Source organism: Ranitomeya imitator, chromosome 4 (genome assembly GCF_032444005.1).
Source record: "Ranitomeya imitator isolate aRanImi1 chromosome 4, aRanImi1.pri, whole genome shotgun sequence".
In the NCBI taxonomy this organism is placed as follows: domain Eukaryota; kingdom Metazoa; phylum Chordata; class Amphibia; order Anura; family Dendrobatidae; genus Ranitomeya; species Ranitomeya imitator.
In genome coordinates this window covers 81,532,927-81,545,106 of record NC_091285.1, presented here as the reverse complement: position 1 = coordinate 81,545,106, position 12,180 = coordinate 81,532,927, and the positions used below count along the sequence as shown (strand labels likewise).

Genomic DNA, 12,180 nt, shown 5'->3' with positions numbered 1-12,180 from the left:
CAGAATGCTAATAAATGTCTCCCATTTTCTTTGTGTATTTTTATGTCTCAGGATATCGTCCCAGTTAATTGCACCAAGATCCTCTCTCATCCGATGGAAATTTGCCCTCCTGAAGTTTAGTGTCCTTGTAACCCCTCTACTACACATCTTATTAAAGGATACATGAAAACTTATTATTTTGTGATCACTATTCCCCAAGTGACCGCCAACCCTTATATTTGATATGTGGTCTGGCCTGTTGGTTAATATTAGGTCTAGCAGTGCCCCCATTTTTGTGGGGTCCTGAATCAGTTGTGAAAGGTAATTGTCTTTCATAATTGTCAAAAAACGATTACCTTTGCTGGAACTGCAGGTTTCTGTTCCCCAATCTATTTCAGGGTAGTTGAAGTCCCCCATAATAATGACTTCCGCTTGAGTCTCAGCTTCATCTATTTGCTTTACGAGGATTTTCTCCATTATTTTTAGAGATTTATAACAAACCCCTATCAGTAATTTATTATTTTTTCCCCCTCCCCTTATCTCCACCCACAGGGACTCTATATTTTCATTAGATTCACCTATATTATCACGCCGGATGGGTTTTAAGGACGATTTTACATATAGACACACCCCTCCCCCTCGTCTATCCATTCGGTCATTTCTGAACAGACTATAACCCTGCAAGTTAACAGCCCAGTCATGGCTCTCATCCAGCCATGTTTCCGATATCCCCACCATGTCATAATTATGCTCCAACAACATTAGTTCTAATTCGTCCATTTTGTTGGTGAGGCTTCTGGCATTAGTATACATGCACTTGATGTTCCTCTCTGTACCTCTATTCTTTCTTAAATTATTAACTGTTCTAACCCCACCCTCCCACCCCCTATGCCACTACCACCCCCATCTTCGTTATTTGTGCCCAGGTCTCTATCTGCACTATCTTCCCCTCCTATAAAATGAATACCCTCCCCCCCAATCCCTAGTTTAAACACTCCTCCAACCTTCTAGCCATTTTCTCCCCCAACACAGCTGCACCCTCCTCATTGAGTGTAGAGCCTGTAGCCAACTGAGAAGTCGGCCCAGTTCTGCAGGAACCCAAACCCCACCTTCCTACACCAATTCTTGACCCACTTATTAACCTCCCTAATCTCCAAGTTCCTTTCTGGCGTGGCACGTGGTACAGGCAGTATTTCGGAAAATACTACGCTGGAGGTCCTTGCTTTCAGCTTGCAGCCTAACTCCCTGAAATTATCTTTAACCCCTTCATGACCCAGCCTATTTTGACCTTAATGACCTGGCCGTTTTTTGCAATTCTGACCAGTGTCCCTTTATGAGGTAATAACTCAGGAACGCTTCAACGGATCCTCGCGGTTCTGAGATTGTTTTTTGTGACATATTGGGCTTCATGTTAGTGGTAAATTTAGGTCGATAATTTTTGCGTTTATTTGTGAAAAAATGGAAATTTGGCGAAAATTTTGAAAATTTTGCAATTTTCAAATTTTGAATTTTTATTCTGTTAAACGAGAGAGTTATGTGACACAAAATAGTTAATAAATAACATTACCCACATGTCTACTTTACATCAGCACAATTTTGGAAACAATTTTTTTTTTGCTAGGAAGTTATAAGGGTTAAAATCTGATCAGCGATTTCTCATTTTTACAACGAAATTTACAAAACCATTTTTTTAGGCACCACCTCACATTTGAAGTCAGTTTGAGAGGTGTATATGGCTGAAAATACCCAAAAGTTACACCATTCTAAAAACTGCACCCCTCAAGTTGCTCAAAACCACATTCAAAAAGTTTATTAACCCTTCAGGTGCTTCACAGCAGCAGAAGCAACATGGAAGGAGAAAATGAACATTTAACTTTTTAGTCACAAAAATGATCTTTTAGCAACATTTTTTTTATTTTCCCAAGGGTAAAAACAGAACCTGGACCCCAAAAGTTATTGTACAATTTGTCCTGAGTACGCTGATACCCCATATGTGGGGGGAACCATTGTTTGGGCGCACGACAGGGCTGGGAAGGGAAGGTGCGCCATTTGACTTTTTCAATGAAAAACGGATGGCTCCAATCTTTAGCGGACACCATGTCGCGTTTGGAGAGCCCCTGTGTGCCTAAACATTGGAGCTCCCCCACAAGTGACCCCATTTTGGAACCTAGACCTGCCAAGGAGCTTATCTAGATGCATAGTGAGCACTTTGAACCCCCAGGTGCTTCACAAATTGATCCGTAAAAATGAAAAAGTACTTTTTTTTCACAAAAAACTTCTTTTAGCCTCAATTTGTTCATTTCTACATGGGCAGCAAGATAAAATGGATCATAACATTTATTGGACAATTTCTCCTGAGTACATTGATACCTCACATGTGGGGGTAAACCACTGTTTGGGCACATGGCAGGGCTCGGAAGGGAAGGAGCGCCATTTGACTTTTTGAATGAAAAATTAGCTCAAATTGTTAGCGGACACTATGTCGCGTTTGGAGAGCCCCTGTGTGCATAAACATTGGAGCTCCCCCACATGTGACCCCATTTTGGAAACTATACCTCCAATGGAACTAATCTAGATGTGCGGTGACCACTTTAACCCCAAGGGTGGTATGCACGCTAATGACCAGGCCAATTTTTACAATTCTGACCACTGTCCCTTTATGAGGTTATAACTCTGGAACGCTTCAACGGATCTCAGTGATTCTGACAATGTTTTCTCGTGACATATTGTACTTCATGATAGTGGTAAAATTTATTTGATATTACCTACGTTTATTTGTGAAAAAAACTGAAATTTGGCGAAAATTTAGAAAATTTCGCAAATTTTCCAAATTTTAATTTAATTTTAATTAATGAAACAAGAGACCAATTATAAAACCAAAAACACATGGGCTACTTGCACAGTGAACAAGTTGTAGAAACCTGTTCACACCACCAAAGAACTTGAAGACACAAAAGTCCTGTCTAATGTATATACGGTAATCCCTATCTGATGTATTTTGCAAAAAAAGTATTAACTAAATACCCTGTATTTTTTTATTTTTTGACTATCACTTGCTTATTTACTGTGACTTTTTTTACAACAGAGTATTTTTTTACCTCTCTGTGCGCTTTTGTGTCTTCAAGTTCTTTGGTGGTGTGAACAGGTTTCTACAGACTTGTTCACTGTGCAAGTAGCCCATGTGTTTTTGGTTTTATAATTGTTCTCTTGTTTCTACAAGACTGGGGAGTCCATCACTCCTTTGTGGGTCATTTGCATTGTAGCTGTTCCATCTCGCATGTTCTACATAGATATTTTCTCTCTGAACCCTGTTCATACAGGTACTATACAGATGATCAGGTTTTTAAATACATCAGATAGGGATTATATACATTAGACAGGACTGCTCTATTATAGGTATACCTTGGCGATTGGTGGAGCAGCTTAACCCCTTACCGGCATCGGACGTACTATACCGTCCGATGCCGGCTCCCCTGCTTTGATGCAGGGCTCCGCGGTGAGCCCGCACCAAAGCCGGGACATGTCAGCTGTTTTGAACAGCTGACATGTGCCCGTAATAGGCGCGGGCAGAATCGCGATCTGCCCGCACCTATTAACTAGTTAAATGCCGCTGTCAAACGCAGACAGCGGCATTTAACTACCGCTTCCGGCCGGGCGGCCGGAAATGACGTCATCGCCGACCCCCGTCACATGATCGGGGGTCGGCGATGCTTGTGAATGGTAACCATAGAGGTCCTTGAGACCTCTATGGTTACTGATTGCCCGTCGCTGTGAGCGCCACCCTGTGGTCGGCGCTCACAGCACACGTGCAATTCTGCTACATAGCAGCGATCAGCAGATCGCTGCTATGTAGCAGAGCCGATCGTGCTATGCCTGCTTCTAGCCTCTCATGGAGGCTATTGAAGCATGGCAAAAGTAAAAAAAAAAAGTTTAAAAAAATGTGTAAAAAATAAAAAAAACATAAAAGTTTAAATCACCCCCCTTTCGCCCCAATCAAAATAAATCAATAAAAAAAATATCAAATCTACGCATATTTGGTATCGCCGCGCTCAGAATCGCCCGATCTATCAAATAAAAAAAAGTATTAACCTGATCGCTAAACAGCGTAGCGGGAAAAAAATTCGAAACGCCAGAATTACGTTTTTTTGGTCGCCGCGACATTGCATTAAAATGCAATAACGGGCGATCAAAAGAACGTATCTGCACCGAAATGCTATCATTAAAAACGTCATCTTGGCACGCAAAAAATAAGCCCTCAACCGACCCCAGATCACGAAAAATGGAGACGCTACGAGTATCGGAAAATGGCGCAATTTTTTTTTTTTTTTTTTTTTAAGCAAAGTTTGGAATTTTTTTTCACCACTTAGATAAAAAATAACCTAGTCATGTTTGGTGTCTATGAACTCGTAATGACCTGGAGAATCATAATGGCAGGTCAGTTTTAGCATTTAGTGAACCTAGCAAAAAAGCCAAACAAAAAGCAAGTGTGGGATTGCACTTTTTTTGCAATTTCACCGCACTTGGAATTTTTTTCCCGTTTTCTAGTACACGACATGCTAAAACCAATGATGTCGTTCAAAAGTACAACTCGTCCCGCAAAAAATAAGCCCTCACATGGCCAAATTGACGGAAAAATAAAAAAGTTATGGCTCTGGGAAGGAGGGGAGTGAAAAACGAACACGGAAAAACGAAAAATCCCCTGGTCATGAAGGGGTTAACATACTTTTTTTTGCAAAAAAATGTATTAACTAAATACCCTGTATTTTTTTATTTTTTGACTAGCACTTGCTTATTTAGGGTGGTTTCACACTTGCGTTTTTGTCTGCAGCGTTTTTTTTAAAAAAACGCATGCGTTTTTTTCCCTATATTTAACATTGAAAACGCATGCGTTTTTGTTTGTACGCGTTTGGTCGCGTTTTGAAACGCATGCTTTTTTTTTCTGCCTGCGTTCATTTTCAGAAATGCAACTTGCAGTATTTTTGAGAGGCGTTTTTTGGACCAAAAAAAAACGCATGCGTTTTCATGCGTTTTTTTGGGGTCAAAAAATACATTGGAGTCAATGGGGACGCATGCGTTTTTTTTTGCAAGCGTTTTTTTGCGTTAAAAACGCATGCGTTTTTATATTAAAAAAACAGAAAACACACTGATATGCCACCCCCCAACATAAAGGTGATAAAGGGAGCCTAACCCTAACCCTACCCCTAACCCTAACCCTACCCCTAACCCTAAGGGATCCTAACCCTACCCCTAAACCTAACCCTACCCCTAACCCTAAGGGATCCTAACCCTAACCCTACCCCTAACCCTAACCCTAAGGGATCCTAACCCTAACCCTACCCCTACCCCTAACCCTACCCCTAACCCTAACCCTAAGGGATCCTAACCCTAAGCCTACCCCTACCCCTAACCCTACCCCTAACCCTAAGGGATCCTAACCCTAACCCTAAGGGATCCTAACCCTAACCCTACCCCTAACCCTAAGGGATCCTAACCCTAACCCTACCCCTAACCCTAACCCTACCCCTAACCCTAACCCTACCCCTAACCCTAACCCTAAGGGATCCTAACCCTAACCCTACCCCTAACCCTAACCCTACCTCTACCCCTAACCCTAATCCCTTTAGGATCCCTTAGTGTTAGAGGTAGGGTTAGGGTTAGGGTTATGATCCCTACCCCTAACCCTACCCCTACCCCTAACCCTAACTATTTCTGTTTATAGTGGGTTTTTTACTTTATTTTGATGATTGGCAGCTGTCACACATTTCTCAGCATGCGTTTAAAAAATGCAAACGCATGAAAAAACGCATGTAAACGCGTCAAAACGCCGCGTTTTTTTCACCACATGCAAAAACGCATGCTTCAAAAAAACGCAGCGTTTGCACGCGTTTACATGCGTTTTTTCACCATGCTTTTTTTGCGTTTTTTACCGCAAAAACGCACCCAAAAAAACGCAAATGTGAAACCAGCCTTACTGTGACTTTTTTACAACAGAGTATTTTTTTACCTCTCTGTGCGCTTTGTGTCTTCAACCCCTAAGGAACTTATCTAGATGTGTGGTGAGCACTTTGACCCACCTAGTGCTTCACAGAAGTTTATAATGCAGAGCCATAAAAATAAAACAAAAATTTTTTCCCACAAAAATTATTTTTAGCCCTCTAATGTACCTAAACAGTAGAAACCCCCCACCAGTGACCCCATATTGGAAACTAGACCCCCCAAGGAACTTATCTAGATGTGTTGTGAGAACTTTGAACCCCCAAGTGTTTCACTACAGTTTATAACGCAGAGCCGTGAAAATAAAAATAAAAAATTTTCCCCAAAAATGATTTTTTAGCCCGCAGTTTTGTATTTTCCCAAGGGTAACAGGAGAAATTGGACCCCAAAAGTTGTTGTCCAATTTGTCCTGAGTACGCTAATGCCCCATATGTTGGGGTAAACCCCTGTTTGGGCACACGGGAGAGCTCGGAAGAGAAGGAGCACTGTCTTACTTTTTCAACGCAGAATTAGCTGTAATTGAGATCAGACGCCATGTCGCGTTTGGAGAGCCACTGATGAACCTAAACAGTGGAAACCCCCTAATCATAACTGAAACCCTAATCCAAACACACCCCTAACCCTAATCCCAACAGTAACCCTAACCACACCCCTAACCCTAATCCCAACCCGATTCCCAACCGTAAATGTAATCCAAACCCTAACCCTAACTTTAGCCCCAAACCCTAACTGTAGCCTTAACCCTAGCCCCAACCCTAACCCCAACCCTAACCCTAACCCTAGCCCTAACCCTAGCCCTAACCCTAGCCCTAACCCTATCCCTAACCCTAGCCCTAACCTTAACCCTAATGGGAAAATGGAAATACATACATTTTTTTAATTTTTCCCTAACTAAGAGGGTTATGAAGGGGGGTTTGATTTACTTTTATAGCGGGTTATTTAGCGGATTTTTATGATTGGCAGCCGTCACACACTGAAAGATGCTTTTTATTGCAAAAAATATTTTTGCGTTACCACATTTTGAGAGCTATAATTTTTCCATATTTGAGTCCACAGAGTCATGTGAGGTCTTGTTTTTTGCGGGACGAGTTGACGTTTTTATTGGTAACATTTCCGGGCACGTGACATTTTTGATCGCTTTTTATTTTGATTTTTGTGAGGCAGAATGACCAAAGACCAGCTATTCATGAATTTCTTTTGGGGGAGGCGTTTATACCTTTCCGTGTTTGGTAAAATTGATAAAGCAGTTTTATTCTTCAGGTCAGTGCGATTACAGCGATACCTCATTTATATCATTTTTTTATGTTTTGGCGCTTTTATACGATAAAAACTATTTTATAGAAAAAATAATTATTTTTGCATCGCTTTATTCTGAGGACTATGACTTTTTTATTTTTTCGCTGATGATGCTGAATGGTGGCTCGTTTTTTGTGGGACAAGATGACATTTTCAGCGTTACCATGGTTATTTATATCTGTCTTTTTAATTGCGTGTTATTCCACTTTTTGTTTGGCGGTATGAGAATAAAGCGTTTTTTTGCCTCGTTTTTTTTTACGGTGTTCACTGAAGGGGTTAACTAGTGATATAGTTTTATAGGTGGGGCCGTTACGGACGCGGCGATACTAAATATGTGAACTTTTATTGTTTTTTTTATTTAGATAAAGAAATGTATTTATAGGAACAATATATATATATTTTTTAGGAATTTGGGGGGGAATTTTTTTTAATTTTTTTTACACATTGGAATACTTTTTTTTTTACACTATAACATTGCCCCGGGGGGAAGGGGGGGGGGGAAATCATGTTAAAGTGTAAGATCACTGATCTGACACTTTGCTGTGCGATGCTTCCCTATACCGCCGGCACACTGCGATCATGTTTGATCGCGGTGTGCCGGGGTTAATGTGCCGGGGGTGGACCGTGACCGCTCCTGGCACATAGTACCGGATGTCAGCTGCGATAGGCAGCTGACACCCGGCCGCGATCGGCCGCGCTCCCCCTGTGAGCGCGACCGATCGCTATGACGTACTATCCCGTCGAGGGTCAGATAGGCCCAGGTCACCTCGACGGGATAGTACGTCTAAGGTCAGAAAGGGGTTAAACCCCTAAGTGCTTCACAGAAGTTTATAACGGAGAGTTGGGAAAATAAAAAATCACTTTTCTTTCCTCAAAAATTATTTTTTAGCCTGCAATTTTTTATTTTCACAAGGGTAACAGGAGAAATTGGACCCCAATAGTTGTTGTATAGTTTGTCCTGAGTATGCTGATACCCCATATGTGGAACCACTGTTTGGGCACACGTCGGGACTCGGAAGGGAAGTAGTGACGTTTTGGAATGCAGACTTTGATGGAATGTTCTGCAGGCATCATGTTACGTTTGCAGAGCCCCTGATGTGCCTAAACAGTAGAAACCCCCCACAAGTGACCCCATTTTGGAAACTAGACCCCCCAAGGAACTTATATAGATGTGTGGTGAGCACTTTGAACCCCCAAGTGCTTCACAGAAGTTTATAACGCAGAGCAGTGAAAAAAAAGGGTAACAGGAGAAATTCGACCTCAATAGTTGCTGCCCAGTTTGTCCTGAGTATGCTGGTACCCCATATGTGGGGGTAAACAACTGTTTGGGCACATGTCGGGGCTCAGAAGGGAAGTAGTGACGTTTTGAAATGCAGACTTTGATTTAATGGTTTGCGGGCGTCGGGTTGCGTTTGCAGAGCCCCTGATGTGACTAAACAGTAGAACCCCCCCCCACAAGTGACCCAATTTTGGAAACTAGACCCCCCCTTCATCCTAGTTTGTAGTCTTTGCATAGTTTCCCCAATATAAATACTTCCAGGGCACCTCGTACATTGTATCATGGGAAACTATGCAAAGACTACAAACTAGGATGAATCTACACAGACACACAATCAGGAATGAAATGGACACAGTATGACAGATTTAAAAGTCTTAATACTAAAAGGTAATTTTAAGGACCACAGGGAAAGATAAATTTGGGAATACAAACTAATGAATATGTTTAATTCTTGACACTAGAGGCCCCTTCACATTAAGCGACGCTGCAGCGATACCGACAACGATCCGGATCGCTGCAGCGTCGCTGTTTGGTCGCTGGAGAGCTGTCACACAGACCGCTCTCCAGCGACCAACGATGCCGGTAACCAGGGTAAACATCGGGTAACTAAGCGCAGGGCCGCGCTTAGTAACCCGATGTTTACCCTGGTTACCAGCGTAAAAGTAAAAAAAACAAACAGTACATACTTACCTAACGCTGTCTGTCCTCCAGCGCTGCGCTCTGCACTCCTCCTGCTCTGGCTGTGAGCACAGCGGCCGGAAAGCAGAGCGGTGACGTCACCGCTCTGCTTTCCGGCTGACCGACGCTCACAGCCAGAGCAGGAGGAGTGCAGAGCGCAGCGCTGGAGGACAGACAGCGTTAGGTAAGTATGTACTGTTTGTTTTTTTTACTTTTACGCTGGTAACCAGGTTAAACATCGGGTTACTAAGCGCGGCCCTGCGCTTAGTTACCCGATGTTTACCCTGGTTACCAGTGAAGACATCGCTGGATCGGTGTCACACACGCCAATCCAGTGATGTCCACGGGAGATCCAGCGACGAAATAAAGTTCTGGACTTTTTTCAGCGACCAACGATCTCCCAGCAGGGGCCTGATCGTTGGTCGCTGTCACACAGAACGATTTTATTAACGATATCGTTGCTACGTCACAAAAAGCAACGATATCGTTAACAATATCGTTATGTGTGAAGGTACCTTAGGACTCAATTTAACACCTGGATTTATGAGTCACTACATGGATACAATTCACACCTCCACCTGACATACTCCAGATAACTAAGAACATTGTTCCCACTGCCTCTCCATTTGTAAGAAAATGCCTAATTTGATTACCTTGGCTTATATATGGACTCATCACACTTCCCACCCCCTAACAAATGTCCTGCTGTACTATTCTTTAAATATTATGCTTTTTTCTTATTAATCTATTTGTAATCTTGCCTGAAGAAGGAGCCACTGTGCTCTGAAAGCTTGCAAACATATTATTTTCTGGTTAGCCAATAAAGGTATCACTCCTAGAATACTTTTGTCATCATTGGGCAGAAAAGTATTCACATAGCCAGCAATTCAGTAATTCCTCCCTTGGAAACTCCCTGAATCCAGAGTCACTGAATCACAAGTCACACTTACCGCCGTTCACACTTAAGGCCCCGTCACACATAGCGAGATCGCTAGCGAGATCGCTGCTGAGTCACAAGTTTTGTGACGCAACAGCGATCTCAGTAGCGATCTCGCTATGTGTGACACGTAGCAGCGATCAGGCCCCTGCTGTGAGATCGCTGGTCGTGTCGGAATGGCCTGGGCCATTTTTTGATCGTTGAGGTCCCGCTGACATCGCTGAATCGGCGTGTGTGACGCCGATTCAGCGATGTCTTCGCTGGTAACCAGGGTAAACATCGGGTTACTAAGCGCAGGGCCGCGCTTAGTAACCCGATGTTTACCCTGGTTACCATCCTAAAAGTAAAAAAACAACCGCTACATACTTACCTACCGCTGTCTGTCCTCGGTGCTCTGCTTCTCTGGTCTGGCTGTGAGCACAGCGGCCGGAAAGCAGAGCGGTGACGTCACTGCTCTGCTTTCCGGCTGCCCGGCGCTCACAGCCAGACCAGAGAAGCAGAGCGCCGGGGACAGACAGCGGTAGGTAAGTATGTAGCGTTTGTTTTTTTACTTTTAGGATGGTAACCAGGGTAAACATCGGGTTACTAAGCGCGGCCCTGCGCTTAGTAACCCGATGTTTACCCTGGTTACCCGGGGACCTCGGGATCGTTGGTCGCTGGAGAGCTGTCTGTGTGACAGCTCTCCAGCGACCAAACAGCGACGCTGCAGCGATCCGGATCGTTGTCGGTATCGCTGCAGCGTCGCTTAGTGTGACGGTACCCTTACGCTCAGGTCACACTCAGCTCATTCAGACTCGCTAATTAGCTATTAGCAAACAAAAGGTGGTGGTTCATAGAAACATGGATGAGGGGGAACAAACCATTATTTTCTGTCCTAGGCAGAAAAGCCGAGCACTATAATAAGTGGACCAGGTTGAACTTTGCAGTAAGACCTCTTCTCTTTTTTGTATACCACTGTTTAGTTTTTAACAATTGTATGTAAGTTACATTTACACAGGTAAAACAACATACATGTAATACAAACAGTCAGCTGCCTTTACATAAAAAAGAATTTAAAACATCACCATGCAAAATTAATGCAGACACACGATACAAAAGAAAATGCCACCATGTTATACAAGTAAGTAATGCTGCTATACTGCTCACAATACCATGATAACCATATTAAGAATTCTCCTTCTATACTGAGGCATAATCTAATCAATCTTACCTTTAATCCTTGTACTAATTTGCACTTGCAGCTGAAAGGGAATCACTGGAAGTTGATTTTACAACTTCAATCTCAGGCGGGGAAATGAAAGCAAAAGTAAAACTTCACAAAGGAGGAACTTGTTTAACTTGCTATTTTACTTTCTGTACGACACATTAAACCTACAACTATGGTGTTTTTTTTTTCTAAAAGCAGAACGATAGCTGCAAGAGGATGTAAGCAGTAGCTAGAGATAGTGGTGTACCGCCAATAGTGGCAGACAGCGCCATAGCCATCATTCTCCATGTGTGTCTGCCTTCTGATGTCTCTAACAAAAAAAGAGGAAGCAATACAGAAATAGGAGCACACCCATCAATGCAAAAAATATATTTTATTGATACAGTAATGCTCCATAATTGGGAACAAAACCACAGTCTCCCTATCAGCATTTGATATAATAGATCAATAGTACCTATATGAAAAGTTAGGCACTTAATAAAACCTACATACAATGCCTCATATGTGCATGTGAATACAAACAGTTGTGCTCAAAAGTTTACATACCCCAGCAGGATTTTTGTTTTCTTGGCCTTTTTTCAGAGAATATGAATAATAATAATAATCTTTATATAGCGCTAACATATTCCGCAGCGCTTTATAGTTTGCACACATTATCATCGCTGTCCCCGATGGGGCTCACAATCTAAATTCCCTATTAGTATGTCTTTGGAATGTGGGAGGAAACCCATGCAAACACAGAGAGAACATACAAACTCTTTGCAGATGTTGTCCTTGGTGGTGCTTGAACCCAGGACTCCAGCGCTGCAA

The 12,180-nt window shown here is 42.6% G+C and overlaps 1 protein-coding gene across 1 annotated transcript in view; it reads right to left on the bottom strand.

The window, feature by feature from the left end:
* Positions 1-11,438, bottom strand: part of STING1 (stimulator of interferon response cGAMP interactor 1) — a 126,895-nt gene extending 115,457 nt beyond the window's left edge. Inside the window, exon 1 of the mRNA XM_069761967.1 lies at positions 11,374-11,438. The gene's annotated coding sequence lies outside the window, so the exon portion shown is untranslated. The remainder of the gene's footprint in view (positions 1-11,373) is intronic.
* Positions 11,439-12,180: the final 742 nt, after the last annotated feature.